This window comes from Anomaloglossus baeobatrachus, chromosome 3 (assembly GCF_048569485.1).
Source record: "Anomaloglossus baeobatrachus isolate aAnoBae1 chromosome 3, aAnoBae1.hap1, whole genome shotgun sequence".
Classification (NCBI taxonomy): Eukaryota; Metazoa; Chordata; class Amphibia; order Anura; family Aromobatidae; genus Anomaloglossus; species Anomaloglossus baeobatrachus.
In genome coordinates this window covers 181,973,996-181,993,946 of record NC_134355.1, presented here as the reverse complement: position 1 = coordinate 181,993,946, position 19,951 = coordinate 181,973,996, and the positions used below count along the sequence as shown (strand labels likewise).

General features: G+C 48.9%; 1 protein-coding gene across 1 annotated transcript in view; it reads left to right on the top strand.

Annotated features, from left to right (window-relative positions):
• Positions 1 to 19,951, top strand: part of SRD5A2 (steroid 5 alpha-reductase 2) — a 164,192-nt gene that overhangs the window by 75,443 nt on the left and 68,798 nt on the right. The gene's annotated exons all lie outside the window — the stretch shown is intronic.

Below are 19,951 nucleotides of genomic sequence, written 5' to 3'. Positions count from 1 at the left end.
TGAAAAGCAAAATCAGCCCCCAATATTTACTGCAGATTGTTCACAAGTGTCACCCTTTGCTCATAATTGCTAATACAACAATGAAATATTCATATATATATATATATATATATATATATATATATATATATATATATATATATATATATAAATATATATATATATATATATGTATATATATATATATACACATGCATATATAACCGTACCAAAGCCTTGATGATACTGCATAATGTTTGTTCATTGGGGTTTGCATAAAGAAAATAAAGTCATTTGTGGAATTTCAACATATTTTATGTGATAGGGACTATGTTTCAGTTGCTGCATTGTACCAAACCATAGTACACATAAAGAGAACCAACCAGCAGGTCTTTCACATATAAAGTACAGGCAGTACCATACTGGCGCTAGGGTGCTGATTCAAATCATATCTTCAGCTTAGAGATTGCAGAAAAATAATTTATCTAACCTTCAGAAATTACGTAATTGGTGCAGTGGCTTGACCATCAGAAAGGGACTTTGTGGGCCGGGTCCTCAGAAACGCTTCCTCCTCCTGGCATGCCTCTTTTTTTTTATTTATATTTTGCACTGCCACTGCCATTGCGGATGTTGCACATTGCTAGTATGACGGTGTTTTCAATAAAATGGCACTGTAATTGACACATGGCGTACTGTGATCTTCGGCGCCATTTTATTGAAGTCACTGTGGAGATGAATATGAGCAGCGGCAGTTCATGTGCAGATTGAATTTTTGTTTTCTTCACGCATGCGCCGCCACTCATAGTGATCTCTACAGTCTCCTAAGTAAAATGGTGCTGGAGATGCAGTACATGTATTTGCCAATCCTGGTGCCATTTTATTGAAGAAACGTTACACTAGCAATGTGCACACGCCACCAAAATTGGCAATGGCGGTGGTGGCACGAAATTTAAATAAAGAAGAGAAGGCAAGCAAGGAGGAGGAAGCATTCATGAGAAATACTCAAGCCACTGCACCAATGGCGTCATTTCTGAAAGTTTGATAAAGGATTCTTCTGCAATCAAGCATCGAAGCTCTAAACTTAAAGGTGTGATTTGAGTCAGCATCCTAGTGCCAGTATGGCACTGCCTGGACTTTATATGTGAAAAACTTGCTGGTTGGTTCACTTTAAAGTGTAAAGGGTGCTTTACACGAGACGAGCTATCGTGCGATGCATCGTCGGGGTCACGGTTTTCGTGACGCACATCCGGCATCGTTTACGTAGTCGTCTCGTGTGACACCTCCAAGGGACGCAGTATTGCTCACAAATCGTGAGTCGTGTACTCGTCGCTCAGTTTTAAAAAATTGTTTAATTAAAATGGTGCCGGTTGTTCATCGTACCCGGGGTAGCACACATTGCTCCGTGTGACACCCCGGGAACGATAAACACAGCTTACCTGCATACCGCGGCCCCTGGCGGCTATGCGGAAGGAAGGAGGTGGGTGGGATGTTTACGTCTCATCTCCGCCCCTCCGCTTCTATTGGCCGGCGGCTGTTAGACGTCGCTGTGACGCCGAACGTCCCTCCCCCTTCAGGAAGAGGATGTTCGCCGCCCACAGCGAGGTTTCACGACTTTGTGCGACACGGGCAGCGATTTGCCCGTGATGCACAAACGACGGGGGCGGGTACGATCGATCGTGAAATAGCACAATCGGTCGTCTCGTGTAAAGCAGGCATAACTGAAATCAGAAATCAACAGTACACATTAGCAGTAACTGCCATCTCCTATCTCAGTAATAGGAAAGTCTTCACCAAACACAGATTTTACCTCAGAATTGAGAATTTGATAATGACGGATCAATTCTGACAGAGAAAGAAGCAGATTTGTCTGATAAGATCTATTACAAAGTTACTTATTTTCATTTGCCTTATTGATTTATGAAATAAAAATGAAAAAGGACGATTGCTCTTTAAGTTTATTGATTTTATAATTACTAATGGCTCATTGAAAAGTCAATGACTTTACTCGTACGCAAAAAACAATGCGAGTTGTATCAGTGTAAAGAAAATACAAAGGCATAAAAAAGCATAGAGTAGCATTCTGCATATGTAGACTTAAAGGGAGCCTATCACCTCCAATAAAACTACTTACTTGCAGATATATTGGTAACATGCTGGTTAATAATGTTTAAATCATGTCTTGTAGACTTAAAGGACCAATGGCTACAGGGAGAAAATTAAGTTTTATTCTCCCTGCAAAGATGGACATCCAGGTCACTGTGGTGTCATGTTATACAGCCCATTATAAACTTTAGAGAGGAGAGGGTGAAGGAGGAGTGAGGAGCAGAGTGAGGAAACAGGCAGAGAGAGACAGAAAAAGGGTCTAAATTTATTAACAAGTCTTTTACCTCACTCCAGTGTTGGATTCATACCTACACTGATCACTACTACCGTGTAATTCCCTCCATACTTCTGCTTGTTCTTATGTGATTAAACAAGAAGGAAAAGCAGAAATCCCTATCTGTGCACTGTGACGCATATGGCAGAGATTATAGCAGCTAGTCTAACCATCTCAACTCCCAGTGGATTGTAACTTAAAGACTGTTTCTGTAGAGGAGAAAACTGATGAATATGCGGGATATAAAAGTCATATAATGGCCATACACTGACGAACAAAAAGGTAACAATTTACTTTAACAATTAACTTTTGACTTTCAGGCTCCATATCTCCCCATCTATTATAGCTTCAAGCGTTAGACTACCTTAATTTTATAGACAATCATCTTGTCTAGGTCATGCACTAATTTGATTTGCAACTATTTTTCATATCATTAGTTATGCAGATTATTGTCATGTCACTGCATTGTTACTGTTTTGCTCCTAAAAATCTAAATTTAAATTTTTATTATTTTGTTAGTATTTTGAAAATCCGCCTTTGACTTTCAACATGACTGAATAGTTCTGCACATGCTCTTGATGCATGTCTAGACCAAAATTTGATTCCAAATCTTTTCTAAACTTTCCAAATGTTGGTGCATACTGGTTGACCCACTTGGGTATGTATACTGCTCTACCCACAAGTGTTCAATTGGGTTGAGGTCTGGGGACTGTGGGGCCAATCCAGCACCTCTACTTCATTGTCACTTAACCATTTATTCGCCAATCTCAACGTATGCTTCTAGTCATTGTCCTGATGTAACACTTTGTGGTCCTTTTCAATCCCATAGTTCATAGGTGTTTGAAGTAACTTGCAGGATACTATCATAGAGCTCAGCATTAAGACCACCATAAATCCTCTTCAAGTATTCAACATCTTTGGGTGTAAAACGTGATCAGGCTTTTTCCACCAAACTTGACAGTTCCTTCAATTTCTCAAGCTGTTAGCTCCTTTCCCTTGTTTCTTCCAGACCCATTTACACCCATCAGAGCCTAGTCTATGTTTTGAGACTTTCATATCATAACTTCAAATCACCCGTTTCCAATCTTCTACTGTCCACATTTCATACGCAAGCTGACTCTTCTCTTGATGATATTTAAGTCGAGGTTTCTTTACCTTTTCTTCTGGCCACATTCCAGACTTGTGTAACGTGCTTTGCACAATACTTGCATGAATGATCTCACTATTATGAAGTATAAGGCCCACCTACACTACCATATTTGTCACACCAAAAACTGATTGACCTGATGAGCTGACTTGTTGACTCCGATATTTTGCCTGCACATCCACCTCTTGGATTTGAAATGAATGGACCGACCTCATTTTGTATTCTTCCAACTGTCATAGCACTCATATTTTGCAGTTTGTCAATTTTCTTGGCAAAAAAAACGCTATCGATGAGCTGGATGATGCTGTTTCTCTTCTCTTGGAAAATCTTCCTATCTGCTCCTCGATTTGAGCCAGTGACCATTTGTCGCGGGCGGGGAGGAGGGTGTCAGCACACTACGCTCACCCCCTTCTGCTCGGGTCCGGCGGCCGCTGCTCAGTGGTGGCTCGAGCTGTAGGCCGGATCCCGGGGGTTTCTCGAGCGGCACTCCTCGCCCGTGAGTGAAAGGGGTTTGTTGGGTGTGGGGATTGTTTATAGTCCGTGACGCCACCCACGGTTGTGGTGATTTCACCACCGCTGCTCAATACGGGGATCCCGGGGATGGTGATGCGGAGCAGCCAGGTGTTGTGTTGCCACTCCGTGGGTAGAGGTTGGTGATCCCGGGGCCCGGTGATGGCTTGGGGGGTGCAGGGCCTGGTGGGCGCAGGGACGCGGGGGCAGCGCTGTGCCTTGCGGCACTGTGGTAATCACTCAGCCTGAGACGTTGACACAGTTTTTACGGTAAACCAAACGGCTGGTAAGACGGTCCCACGGACGGCTGCACTTGCTCTCCCGGTAGTTGACGGTGATGTCCCTTTTCCTAGCACCTTGGTGTACTTGTTGGTTGTGATGGGTCCCCACCGGTAACCCGCTCCCCGGCTTCAAGCTGGGCCGGAGGAGCTCTACTCTTTGCCCGCGGGCGCTGACCCTCAGAAACTGGTGCCCTGGCGGTGGCGGTGTCTCTGTTGTACAGGTTGGGCGGTTGCCTTCAATCGGGACTTGGTTGTTGGGGGATCTATGTCCCCTTCACTGACGGATTCGGCAAATTATGGCGACTCCAAGCCTTGCCGGGGTCCGAGAGGCCCCTGCCCTGGTGCTGACTGTCCTTCGGAACACTGCTCCAGACCACCGGGCACACAGCCTACGGGGTCCTTCCAGGAACTTCCAAACGGTCCCCCTTCAGACAGTCATCGCCGTTGCTGACCTTGCTGACCTGCCCTGCACTTAGCTGGACTCTTCAGGCTTTTGCACACTCCTCCTGTTCTGGCACCACTCTTGCTTTCCTCCTTTACTACTTTTCTTTCCTTCACTTTCACTTAGTTGTTTGCTCATCTTAGCTCTTTACTCCTTCACTCCCCTAACTGTTCTGCCTGGTTTCTCCCGCCTCCAGAGCTGTGATCTCCTCGGTGGGCGGAGCCAACCGCCTGGCCCACCCCCTGGTGTGAATCATCAGTCTCTGGAGGAAGGCAACAAGGATTTTTGGTTAGCTTAGATGTTCCTACCTGGGATGTAGGGTGTGGTGGTGTGTGACCTGTGTCCCCTGGCTTGCCCAGGGCGACACATTCCCCCTTAGCAAAATGCAGACCGTCCGCGGGCTGCCGTCCAACACCGGTTTTATTTTTCTGCAAAAGATAACATGGTAAAATAACATATGTACATTTTTAATAACTCTTCCCAAAACGGGAGGCACATTTCTTTAACGTTTCAAACGGTTTACGGTTACGGTTTCCGCTCTCTCCCACCCAAGCAACCTGGCCCTGATGCTGCCCCTAAAGCCCAGGCAGCACCCCTTGACCCACAGTCCAGCACACGGTACCCGAGCGGGATCTGTCCTTCCCTCCAGAGGGTAGCCACCGGTTCCTTTGGTGGCTGGGCCCCAGCCTGCTCTGCTGAGGGCCCTCCCTCCAACCTGCCTCTCCGGAGGCGGCATTGCGGAAAACGGTAACGGCAAACAACATATTTACAAGCCACTTAACGTTTGTGGGTGCCCTGCAAGTTCACGGGCTTGTCCATGGATAGTTCCCATGCAAAAACTTTTTAAACGGTCCCTACGGGGACAACGGTGCCGGCTCCAGCCGGTTGCAAATCACACTAAATCAGGTGAAGCTTCGGTAATCATCTGTTTCTTATCATTGGCAGAACTTTCAAAACTTTTCAAACAAACAAACACTCTTCACATTCCCTGACCCCTTTTACTCACAGAACAGTCTCCCTGTACCTAAGTGGAGGTCTACCTAGGTTGGAACGGGTGGACCGTCGGGGCCCGGTGTCAGTGGTGCTAGACAGTGGGGTAGAGGGAACAATCGGCTCCTCCTCCCGGCTATAGTGTGGGGCAGGCGGAGGCGTAGGGGAACTGGGTACAGGTTCATCCCTGGGCACTGGCACTGGTGCTGGCTCACGGTTAACCGCTTCCACTACTTCTTCATCCACGGGTTGTGGGAACAGTATTACTGGAAGAATCACCGCGCCGTTCTGTGTAGGCCAGTTTGCTGGGAAGTCACCCATTACCGTGTGGATTACCTCTGCTGCCTTCTCCGCTGGTGGAGGAACCGGTACTTCAGCCTCTGCCTTCAACGCTGGGGGGCATCTTTTCAGATGGTCCCGGGAAACTGTGGCCAGGGTGCCCCCTTGGTCACGACTGATCTGGTAGGCCTTCCCATCTTCCCATTCTGTGGGTTGTATGATGTAAGGGACTTGCTCCCACTGATCATCCAGCTTGTGGGCCTTCCTCTTCCGCTTCAGCACTACATCTCCTGGCTGGAAAGGACCCGCGGACGCCTTCTGATTGAACCGGTGCTCCTGCTGTTCTCGACTTCGACTGAGGTTCTTCTCCACATACTCCTGGATTTGCCGGTATTGTGCTCTCCTCCGACTTTCCCACTCCGCCGTCGAAGGGAGTGCTTCTGGGGCCTCCAACCCCATCTCCAGATCCACCAGCAGGCGGCCAGGCCGAGCCCTCATCAGATACGCCGGGGTGCACTTCGTCGAGCTAGACGGGATGTTATTGTACATATCGACTAAGTCGGGTAACTTTTCCGGCCACAGATTCCGTTCTTCCAGCGGTAGCGTCTTGAGGAGCCCCAGGACCAAGTGGTTCATTTTCTCGCACATGCCGTTGGTTTGGGCGTGGTACGGAGTGGTCCGGATCTTCTTGCAACCGTACAACTGGCAGAATTCGTAAACACCTCCGCTTCAAAGGCCGGGCCTTGGTCAGTCAGCACCTTTTCGGGGCACCCATGGGGTCGGCAAAAATAAGCCTGGAACGCTCGAGCAGCAGTTTGACCAGTCAGATCCTTAACGGGGACTACCACCATAAATCTTGAGTAGTGGTCCACAATGGTCAATGCGTAGGTGTACCCACTTCGGCTGGGGGCGAGCTTGACATGGTCTAGGGCGACCAACTCCAGCGGCTGATAGGTGACTATTGGATGCAAGGGTGCCCTCTGGCTAGTCTCGTCCTTTCTCCTCAGCGTACAAGGACCGCACTCTCGGCACCAGGCTTCCACTGATTCACGCATCCCACTCCAATAGAACCGCTCCCTCAACAGCATCTCCAGCTTCTTCCACCCGAAGTGGCCAGCACCATCATGGTATGCCCGCAGGACAGTAGCGACGTCAGCTTGAGGGACGACCAACTGGCATATTTTCTCATGGGTCTTCGGGTTGATCAGCTCACGGTACAGCCTCCCTTGGTGTAGGTAAAGCCGTTTCCGTTCCTTCCACAAGCGTTGGGCTTCGGCTGGGGCGGCAGGGTCTATTCCCGTAGCACCTTGTTCCACCAGAGTCTTGACAAGGTGAACAGCCGGCGCTTGGTCCTGAGCTTCCTGCCACTCTTGACTGGGCCGTGGGTCCAGGTCCACTCGTTGCTGATGTACTTGTACCCTCTCAGTAGGCGGCTGGTGAAACGCAGGCAACTCAATTTCCTCGAGGTCGTCATCCTCGCACCCCTCTTCTGACAAATGGGGCATTCGGGAGAGTGCATCCGCATTTATGTTGACGCGACCGGCTCGGTACTTTATGGTGAAATCATAGTTGGCTAGCCGGGCTACCCACCGCTGCTCCAGCGCGCCCAACTTGGCCGTGTTCAGGTGAGTCAGCGGATTGTTGTCCGTAAACGCGGTGAATGTTGCTGCCGCCAAGTAGTGGCGGAACCGCTCCGTGATAGCCCACACTAACGCCAATAGCTCGAGCTTGAAGGAGCTGTAGTTCTCAGGGTTCCTTTCGGTCGGCCGGAGTTTTCGGCTAGCATAGGCAATCACCTTCTCCTTTCCATCCTGGACCTGGGATAGGACCGCTCCTAGCCCCACGTTACTAGCGTCCGTGTGGAGGATGAACGGGCGTCCATAGTCAGGGTACACCAGGACCTCTTCTCCGGTCAAGGCCGCCTTCAACTGGCAAAAGGACTCTTCATGCTTGTCCTCCCACGACAGTGGGGCTCCAATGGGTCTACCACCTTTGGTCTGTCCCACGAGGAGGTCTTGCATGGGGGCAGCCATCTTCGTGTACCCCTTTATGAAGCGCCGATAGTACCCCACCAGACCCAGAAACTGCCTTACTTCCCTTACTGTAGTTGGTCTCGGCCAGCTCTGGATGGCAGTAATCTTCTCAGGGTCGGGGGCGACTCCATCCGCACTCACCACATGCCCTAGATACTGCACCCTGGGTTTCAGCAGGTGGCATTTAGAGGGCTTCAACTTCATCCCGTACTTGGCAAGGGACGCGAACACCTCGGCCAGGTGCTCCAGATGAGCCTCATACGTCTGGGAATAAACAACCACATCATCCAAGTACAACAGGACGGTCTCGAAGTTTAAATGTCCCAGACAGCACTCCATCAGCCGTTGGAAGGTTCCGGGGGCATTGCACAGCCCAAACGGCATGCTGTTGAATTCGCAAAGTCCCATCGGGGTGGTGAAGGCGGTCTTCTCCCGGTCCTCTGGGGCCACGGCCACTTGCCAGTATCCGCTGGTGAGGTCAAGGGTCGAGAAGTAGTTTGCAGTTCTCAGTGCAGCCAAAGACTCTTCAATACGAGGTAATGGATAGGCGTCTTTATGGGTTATCTGGTTGATCTTCCGGTAATCCACACACATCCGCATGGTACCATCCTTCTTCTTGACCACTACCAACGGAGCGGCCCAGGGACTACAGCTGTCCCTAATAACCCCTGCCTCCTTCATATTCCTCAACATATCCTTGGCACACTGGTAATGGGCAGGGGGAATAGGTCTATACCTCTCCTTGATAGGGGGATGTTCACCGGTGGGGATGTGGTGTTGGACCCCCTTAATCTGCCCAAAGTCTAGGAGGTGCTTACTAAAAACCTGTTCGTACTCCTGCACCACCCTGTATACCCCTGCCCTGTGATGTGTAGGGGTATCATCAGTGCCTACATGTAGCTGTTGATGCCACTCCTTTGTCTCCCCCTGGGGTGGGGAAGTGCCGGTGGTAGGTGGGAGTGTGGATGGACTGGCTTCATGGATAGTGTGAGGGTCCAGGGTGAGCAGCTTGGCAATGGTGGCATACCGGGGAAGTCTGACTTCTTCCTCTCCACAGTTCAGCACTCTCACAGGCACTCTCCCTTTCTTCACATCCACCACCCCTCGGGCGGCCATTACAGTGGGCCAGTGCTCGGAAGGCATGGGCTCCATCATCGCAGGGTAGTCACGCCCCTGAGGCCCTACTGCTGCCCTGCACCAGATCATCATCTCACTCCTAGGGGGCACAGTCAATGGGGCAACGTCCATCACTCTCACTCCACCAATCTCCCCTCCTGTTGAGCTCACATGCTGGCGGTACATCAGGGCTCGGATCTCACGCTGCACAGCCCTCTGTCGGCTCCCTGCCGCTGTGGCGGCCAGCTGTTGTAATAGGGTTAACACATCAGCCATGCAGTGCTCCATCACATTGGTTCCCAGCACTATTTTCGGGTTATGATCACTGGGCTCATTCATGATCACAATCATACCCTGATGTTGCAGTTCGGCTTGCCCCACTGTCATAGCCACTTGTTTATACCCCACCTGGGTCAATGGGAGTCCATTAGCGGCAATCAACGTTATACTATTGTCTGGGGGCGCCAGTTCGTCTACGGCCCAATACCGCTGGTACAACGTGTACGGTATGGTAGTTACCTGTGATCCAGTGTCCAAGAGAGCCATCACTGGTATGCCGTCCACAGCCGCGGGGATGATAGGGCGGGCCCCGATATATCGGTCCCGCCAGTCCGGGGGGCCACGATGTTCTACTCCTGAGGATTGGCCCGGGGCCCCAGGGGTTGCTCGTTTAACGGGCACTGTCGGAAGTAATGACCCGGCTTACGGCACTTGTAGCAGATTGGGGGTCTGCTCCGCGGGTTGTTAGCACTTTTCCGCTGCATCCAGGGAACATCCTCGGGACTGTCGGCAAGCTGTATATGCGCCGGAGGCTGAGGTCTGGTCAGAGGTTGTAGTGCAGCCAGGATTTTGGCAAGGTCTCCGTCCATGCGACGGACCTGGGCTGCCAGTTCTTCTACTGTGCTGCTCGGGACTGCAGGTGTTGGAGAGGTTGGTTTGGCGGAGGCCGCCACAACGGGAGCCGTCTCGACGGGCCACGGGGCGGGTTCCAGAACTTCGGTTGCTGGGGGCTGTAGTGCTTTAATGGCCCACTCCTTTAACACAGCAAAGTCCACATCAGGGTGTTCCAGGGCCCACAGCCGGAGTTGTTTACGATCCTCAGGGGACCTCATCCCCTGCGCAAATTGCTCCACTAACATCTTGTTGCTATCCGCCTCATTAATAGGGTTCGCCCGCTTCAGCGTGCGGAGGGCGGTCTGCAGACGTAGAGCATAGTCCTGAATGCTATCCCCAACTCGTTGCCGGCACTGGTAAAACTGCATCCTCAGCTCAGCTTCAGTCCGGGTCTCGAAGGCAGTCTGTAGCTTCTCAAAGATGGTGGCTACAGAGAGCCGGTCCCCCTCGGCCCAGGTCTCCGCTTCCTGCTCCGCCGCACCGGTTAACTGGCCTAGCACTATCGCTGCACGTTGCTTATCAGTCAGGGGGTACAGCTCTAGCAACGGGTTAAGCTTTTTCCGGAAGGCCTGTAGGGCATCCGGTTTCCCGTCATACTGCGGTAGCCAGGCAGCTCCGGGCGCATAGGGCAAGGAGAACGGCATGACCTGAGCGAGCGTGGGGGCCGCGGCACCTCCCGCCGGTACGGCCGGGACCTGGGCAGGTCCATTCCCATCCGCGGGTGCCGCTGCGGCTGCGACCACCGCTCCTCCAGCGGCTCCGTCGGGCGCAGACATCTTGTTTCCATCCCCCTTAGCTCTTTCCGGCCCCTCCTCTCTCGGGGCGGGGTTTTGGCCTTCGCGCCTCTACTGCTCGAGAAGACGCTCGAGCGGGAACTTTTCGCGCCAAAGATGGCGGCTTCTGAAATCTTTCTGCCGGATATCTCCGGCGGTAACAAGGCGCACCTCTACCAAACGGCAGAGCGGTAAGATCCTGTTCGTGACGCCAAGTTGTCGCGGGCGGGGAGGAGGGTGTCAGCACACTACGCTCACCCCTTTCTGCTCGGGTCCGGCGGCCGCTGCTCAGTGGTGGCTCGAGCTGTAGGCCGGATCCCGGGGGTTTCTCGAGCGGCACTCCTCGCCCGTGAGTGAAAGGGGTTTGTTGGGTGTGGGGATTGTTTATAGTCCGTGACGCCACCCACGGTTGTGGTGATTACACCACCGCTGCTCAATACGGGGATCCCGGGGATGGTGATGCGGAGCAGCCAGGTGTTGTGTTGCCCCTCCGTGGGTAGGGGTTGGTGATCCCGGGGCCCGGTGATGGCTTGGGGGGTGCAGGGCCTGGTGGGCGCAGGGACGCGGGGGCAGCGCTGTGCCTTGCGGCACTGTGGTAATCACTCAGCCTGAGACGTTGACACAGTTTTTACGGTAAACCAAACGGCTGGTAAGACGGTCCCACGGACGGCTGCACTTGCTCTCCCGGTAGGTGACGGTGATGTCCCTTTTCCTAGCACCTTGGTGTACTTGTTGGTTGCGATGGGTCCCCACCGGTAACCCGCTCCCCGGCTTCAAGCTGGGCCGGAGGAGCTCTACTCTTTGCCCGCGGGCGCTGGCCCTCAGAAACTGGTGCCCTGGCGGTGGCGGTGTCTCTGTTGTACAGGTTGGGCGGTTGCCTTCAATCGGGACTTGGTTGTTGGGGGATCTACGTCCCCTTCACTGACGGATTCGGCAAATTATGGCGACTACAAGCCTTGCCGGGGTCCGAGAGGCCCCTGCCCTGGTGCTGACTGTCCTTCGGAACACTGCTCCAGACCACCGGGCACACAGCCTACGGGGTCTTTCCAGGAACTTCCAAATGGTCCCCCTTCAGACAGTCACCGCCGTTGCTGACCTTGCTGACCTGCCCTGCACTTAGCTGGACTCTTCAGGCTTTTGCACACTCCTCCTGTTCTGTCACCACTCTTGCTTTCCTCCTTTACTACTTTTCTTTCCTTCACTTTCACTTAGTTGTTTGCTTATCTTAGCTCTTTACTCCTTCACTCCCCTAACTGTTCTGCCTGGTTTCTCCCGCCTCCAGAGCTGTGATCTCCTCGGTGGGCGGAGCCAACCGCCTGGCCCACCCCCTGGTGTGAATCATCAGTCTCTGGAGGAAGGCAACAAGGATTTTTGGTTAGCTTAGATGTTCCTACCTGGGATGTAGGGTGTGGTGGTGTGTGACCTGTGTCCCCTGGCTTGCCCAGGGCGACACACATTCACTTGGTAATCACTTGAGATATGATGCATGAAAGTCAAAAGTTCAAAACATTGTTACCTTTTTCCTCATCAGTGTATATAGTGTTATCATATACATACATGATAGCTTCTTGTGAAAAATTGTGTGAAAGTACAGTTACTAGAGTTGAGCTGAGCGAGTACTTAACTATTCATACTCACTATACTCATAACGAGTACTGTCTAATACAGTACTCGCATATTCATTCCGAATAGCATGTATAATGCAAGACATTGGGGAAAACTGACAAAGTAACGAGTAACCCGAATGCCGTACTATTCGTGCAAGTAGCGAATAGTGTGAAATTCGGGTTACTCGTTACATTGCGAGTATTTTCCATTGACTTGCATTGCACATGGTATTTGGAGCGAATATGCGAGTATTAGACAGTACTTATTATGAGTATAGCGAGTACGAATAGTTGGGTACTCGCTCAACTCTAAAGGGTGCTTTACACGCTGCGACATCGCTAACGATATATCGCCGGGGTTACTCGTTAGTGACACACATCCGGCGTCGTTAGCGACATCACAGCGTGTGACACCAAGGAACGACGATCAACGATCGCAAAAACGTCAAAAATCGTTGATCGTTGACACGTCGCTCCTTTTCATAATATCGTTGGTGGTGCATGCCGCTGGTTGTTCATCGTTCCTGCGGCATCACACATCGCTATGTGTGACACTGCAGGAATGACGAACATCTCCTTACCTGCACTGCTTTTATTACTTATTTCTTTCCATGCTACAGAGGAGTTATAATATGCCTATTGTGCTAAAATATTTAGATAGTAGAGATGACTACAGTGCACTACAGTATTAAAATGTTTCCGTCCCTCCTCCAATGCAACACACAACTCCTGTTCTTCCTAAGATGCAAAATACAAGTTTACAGCCTCAGACACTGCTAAGGTTGACTGTGACCAGGGGCGTAACTACAGCGGTCGCAGAGGTCGGCACTGCGACCGGGCCCGGGGATGCAAGGGGCCCACCGGCCCCAGCCCCCGATTCAGATAGATGTGTGTTGGAGGCTGCACATCCAGCTGAAATATATCGCAGCATGGAGATTCATCGGGTCCCTGTACTGCGATGTACCGAACGCCAATTAAGGCCATGAATATTGATTGTTCCCACACACACAATCCTGGGCATGGGGAGCAGAGAATACGCTGACAGCTGCCGCTGCTGTAAGTGACACTGATGTCATGGGCTGCGCGCTTACATACTGGTCAGTTCCCAGCATTGCAGGAAGACGCTGGAGGAATGCTGGGTAGGTGAGTATCATGTTTACCAGTCACACAGGGCCCCTTCCGGCAGACAGCACATTGGCCACCGCAGGGAGCAGCAGTTCACTGTCACTTGCTGCTCCTGCAGTGCACAGGCTCCAGTACAGGGCGCCCACCCCTCCTCCTGTCTGCTCCCGTATTCATCACACAGGGATGAGGGAGGGGCGCCTGCACTGCTGCGGACAAGCTGCTTGTAAAGACCCTCTGAACTCTAGTAGGCCAAGAAGGAGTTGAGTATAATGTGAATCATGTGTTATGTGCTGTCTGTATGTGTTATGTATAAGATGTGTCCTGTATAGTGTGCAATATGTAGCTGTCTGTCTGTGTATACTGTGTCTGTGTATACTGTCTGTCTGTCTATACTATCTGTCTGTGTATAATGTCTGTCTGTGTATACTGTCTGTCTGTGTATACTGTCTGTCTGTGTGTATATTGTCTGTTTATCAGTCTGTCTGTGTATACTGTCTGTCTGTCTTTACTATCTGTCTGTCTGTGTATACTGTCTGTCTCACTGTCTGTCTGTGTATACTGTCTGTCTGTCTATGTATATTATCTGTCTGTGTAAACTGTCTGTGTATACTGTCTGTCTTTACATCCTATCTATCCATCCATCCAATCTGTCTGTAATCTATCTATTCATCCATCCTATCTATCTATACAAATTTCCATATGCCTCATTATGAAAGTGAACACATAGTACAATTGTTTTTTGTTTTTATACTGTGTGTGTGGCACGGTGGGGGACTATATACTAGGATGAGTGGGCTACATAGCATGATGGGGGCTATATACCAGGATGGGGGGCTATATATCAGGATAGGTGGCTATATACTAGGATGGGGGGCTATATACCACAATGGAGGGCTATCTACCAGGATGATGGGCTATATACCAGGATGGAGTGCTATATAACAGGATGGGGGTCTATATACCAGGATGGGGCCATATATACCAAGATGGGCCATGATGGGGCCATATATACCAGGATGGGCAATGATGGGGACATATATACCAGAGTGGGGCCACATATACCAGACTATATCCATGATCGGGGTCATACACCAGGTGGGGTCATATACCAGGATAGGACCATATATACCAGGATATAGGCATGATAGAAGTCATATACCAGGATGGGTCCATGATGGGGAGATATACCAATGGAGGTGTCATGATGGGGATATATATGCCTGGATGGGGCCATGATAGTGGACATATATACCAGGATTGAACCATATATACCAGGATATAGCCATGATGGGGTCATATACCAGGATGGGGCCATGATGTGGACATATTTACCATGATGCGGGACATATTTACCAGGAAGTGGCCCTGAATGTGGGCCCCAGGCTCAAACTCTGCATCAGGGCTCTTCAGACTGTAGTTACGCCACTGACTGTAACCAAAGGTTGGGTGCTGCACGGTATGAAATGTTGTGCGCCCCAGCTCTAGACTCTTTAAATATAAGACTCAAGTCAGATCTCTAAATTACCACAATCCAGACCTGACTCCTAAGTCATCATTCCCCAGTGCAGACAAAAAATGTGTTGCAGGCTCTGCATAGAATGTTCCAACTTTGGACTATGTTGCATAGCTGCATACAACAACCTGATTCTGCCTAGTGTCAGGAAAGTAAATCCTTGCTAGCACACTGTTCCTTATAAAAAACATGGACAGCTCTCTCAGCACTGCTATATTCAAAATCTAAAATCTTTCACTATTTCAGAACGGTTGCACACAGTAGTATAAGTGATACATCGTTGAACTCTGTACCTCTTTGCCTACATCATACTGCTGTCAGATGAGGTAGCAAAAACCTGCTGATAGATTCCCTTTAAGTTGCTCAAGCACTCTGTAGAATAACATACATTGGCAAACCATGCAAGTGTCAACACTGCGTACAATAAATCCAATTATTTACATTCTCTGATTGCAATTATTACTTTTCTTTTCTTCCCAATGTGCCCCAGAATGTCATGAAGGACAAGTTCACACAAGTGTGTGAATTCTTGGGCCAGTTATTTCCTCAATTTGTGAATGTTCATGAGCACTTATACATATCATGGATGGGCGCCTGGGCAATATGCCATCTGGCATTGCTTGAGACTATCATTGTCACTGTCCGTAAAACAAATGAGACTATTGCAGGCTGCAATTTTTCATACACATTGACTCATACTGGCCATTGTGCTGTCCTTGTACTGTCCATTGTACATAATGATAGCACATTGATTGAAGGAGCTATAAGCAATGAACTGGCTTTGCGGAATCTGCTGTCCATACATTTTTAATCCTTGAAAAGATAATTACATGTATTTCCCCTAGATAGTATAATAATAGTAATTTTTTACATTTATATCTATATTATTTGAAATATACTCCATCAATGAGAGCGTGAATGTATTAAAATGATTAAATGCCCTAGAAGATAACAGGGGCAAATAAATGCAGTTTTTACAGTTATGTTCTATCGTATACTACAAATATATGGCCGTGTCACTGGACATGCATAAATTCAATAATGTCATTGTTAATGAAGCGCAACTTCAAAAACCTCACTCTAACTATTTGTTCAAGTCTTGCAAGAGTGATCACTGGTGTTGTGGCGGCAACTCAACAAGCCTCATAGAAAAACAATTCAGCGTAGATCAAAAAGAACACCTGAGTCAAAGGCCAGGCTTAGACGTGACATAGGCTATCACCATGGCTTTATGGGTCTGCTTTATTGTTATTAAAGGTTACAACCATCAAACTCTGAAAGAAATGACCTTTGTATAAAGTTCAACAAAAACATGGCTGCAAACAATTGTACACATTATTTTACCATCTTAATATAACAAAAGCACAGGCCACAGAAGGGCTGTACACAATAAGGGAAAAAAAATCAAAGACAATGCCTTAAAGGGGTTATTTCAATTCAGAAAATCATGGTCCCCTGGCACAATTTGTTATAATAAGACAAACTGCCCTTTACTCACCTTCGCGAGTCCAGGGATGAGTATCTGATACTGGCAGCAGCTCTGAAGTCACAACATCAGAGTGGCAGTCAATCAGAAAGATTCAGAGCGAAAATGAGACTGTGGCCCAGGAAGTGAACGCATTGCAGGAAGTGATGGCCCATATCACTAAGAATACTGAGGAAGAGTATCAGGGGCTTGAACCGTTGGACAGTGCAGCAGGATCAGTTGACTGTCGGTTTAAAAGACGCTACCTAAGGCAATCCCCAAAAGAACGCTTACAGTATAACCCTAAAATGAGTTTCTAGAAATTGTAGTTGAAGTCAGGCTTGGGGAACGGGAGGCACCAGTCCTGACTGGGGTGATCCGAAGCCCTGGAGTAGCTGCTTCCGAGCAGCCCAGCATGGAGCACGACTGGGCTCAAGAGCTGCGGCAAGAGATCTGAGAAATCAAGGGTGTGTTAAATGATGTTAGAAGATTCTGTGTAAAACTGGCTAATCAGCTATCTATCTCCGTCGCGAAGGTGGTATGGTTGAAAGTATGTATCTGTGGACAGAATCTTGAACTAAAAGGGATTGTGCTGTTAAAAGGCTCTGGCGGAGGTGGATCTATCGTGACACTGGGAATGAACATTCTAAAAGAGGTGGGTCAGTTTCTGACAGATGGATGATGAGGGTGTGGGCAACCATAAGTTTTAAAGCATTACTCAAGTCGAAAAACATTCCAACAGCTTATTAAGGTCAGTCAGATCCAAAAGATATCTACTGCCTCCAAACCTCTAGAAAGTCAACTCCACTTTGACATTGCCCCTCGGACATACAGTGCTCACCATGCTGGTACATGTCCAGGTACCACTAAAAGAGTATAAAGTGAAAGTCAGACCTCCAGAAGGAGGGAAGAGATACACAGACTCCTAGTTGCTCACAAGCTGGCCACTGTGCGTTAAAGACAAATGCTGGTGAGGTGCCTAAATCTAAGTGGAGCCAGCTTGCAGTTGACCCCCCAAAAAGAGGGGGCCTGAGTTTATGTAATGCCAGAAGATCTCACCAGGTCAGATGCTATCAAACTGACACTGGTGGCAAGAGATCCATGGACTTTGGCCATATCATTTGACGAAAAACATCAGGGGGCGATGCAAGAGCCAGCAGAGACATCTTGGAACCAATGGAAGCCAATCTGACACAGTTCTCCCCTCAACAGATGGGAAGGGTTGAAGAGCTACTGAGGCTATATCAGGGGGTGTTTGCTTGCCATGATGATGATTTTGCCTGCACCAAGGATATCCAACAAGAAATTCCAAAGTCGTGTACTACCCTATCTGGAAGCCTATCAGCAGAGCCCGCCTCAGATGTATGAAGAGGTGAAAGACCTATTATCACATTTGCTGTGGAATGGGATGAATCTAGAGAGCCAGAATCCTTGGGCTGAACTGATTATGCTGGTCTTGAAGAAGGATGGTAAGCTGAGATTTTGTGTGCACTATCGCCAACTGAATATCTGTACGGTCCGTGACTCCTGCTCTCTACCAAGATTCGAAGAGTCACTCACTGTTCTGGTAAAAGCAAAATACTTCTCCTCTCTTGACATGGCTAGAGGCTACTGGCAGGTACTCAGGGCAAAACAAGATTGCTTGAAGATGATTTTCATACTTCCCATGGGGTTATTCGAGTTCAACCAAACTAGTTCACCTACACTCATGGAAATATTTCTGGGAGATTTATATTTTGAGGCAATCTTGATATTCCTTGACAATATCATTATCTTTGCCCCTACCTTCTAGAAGCACCTCAGAAGACATGGGCAGGTACAGGAGTGGCTTCAAAAACATGGGCTAAAGATTAAGCCCCATAAATATATAATCACAGAGACAGAAGTCTGTATGGCCTAAGGGCAGTGTTGGCCCAGGTGCAGGAGAGATGAGAGCAGGTGATCACCTATGGTAGCCGGTCTCTGATGGAATCTGAGAAGAACCCTGATAACTACAGCTCCATCAAGATAGAGTTGTGAGCCCTGGTTTCAGCCATGATGGAAAAGTTCACAGAGTAATCAGGGCTGCAAATCCATGTGCAAATCAATAATCTATTTGCACACCTGGAAAATACAAAGCTGTGGGGCCCTGAAAGAGCAGTGGGTTGCACAAATAACCAAATTCCTGTACAGAATATCCTACAGATCGAAGGTTGAGAATATCCATGCAGCTATCCATGCAGATGCCCAGTCCAGAGGAACTCAAGAGCAACCAACTTGTGAGGTGGATGAAACTCCAGACTTCAGATGTTTCGCCACAGACCTGAAAGCTGCCCAAGAGTCAGAAGAGGAACCCCAAGAGTGCTGGGGTGCTCCAGAGATGAATGGGTACAGTTGCGGTAGTTCGACCCTGAACTGGCTGACTTATGAAAGTTGGTGACCTTCGGTCAGAGGCCCACCAAAGAGAGACCCTATCAGACAGTGCTCTTCATATGCTTTTTCATTGATAGCAGCTCTGCATGAAGAATAGTTTACTGTACCTGAGAATACAGTTGCCCAAAAAATTCATAACCACATGGCAGATGGTGGTACCAGAAGGAATGGCAGCAGTCCTGTCATAGGAAATGCATGGGACAGGCGCACACTTTGGGGCGGAAAGAACTTATTGGTGTATTGGCCTCAACTACATTGAGTCATGGAAGAGGCCTGACAAAAATGTCAACAGTGTGAATTCACCAAGCCACCTGAACAAGTAAATAAGATGTCTGAGCAGCTCAAATTCTTGTCTACCTCATGATTGGTTAGTTTCATAATAGCTATGAGTACTGCTTGGTGATGATCGACCACTTTATTAAATTTGCTTTTGTGACTTCTACTAGGGACCAGATGGCTGAATCAGCAACTCAGGCAGTCTGACAAGACTTTATCTGAGTGTACGGGTTCCCAAAGAGGAGCCATTCTAAGAGGCCAAATTCCAGAGTAAGATCATGGAGGAATTACATTGACTCTATGCCATCAATGAGTCCCCAACAACACCTAACCACCCCCAAGGTAATGGAAACTGTGAGAGTTTCAACCTGATGCTGCTGAAAAATTTGAGAACTCTGGAGGAGGACCAGAAGATGAGGTGGCCGGAATTAGTTCCAGAACTAGTGTGGATGTACAACAATAGAGTTTATACCCCCACTGGATACACCCCATACATGCTGCTGTTTGGTCGGAATAGCCGGGAAATTACCAAGTTAGAACTTGATCCACAAAAAGACTGTATAAAAACCAACGTCAGTACTTAGGTACGAAAACATCGTCATGGACTCCAAACACTAAGGAAATTCGTGGAACAAACTCCAGCATCTCAGAAATGGATCAGGCAAGTAGATAAAAACGTGTTTATTTCAAATTATTGTAAAAGTTAATTCACAGCTCGTTATACCACTAGAA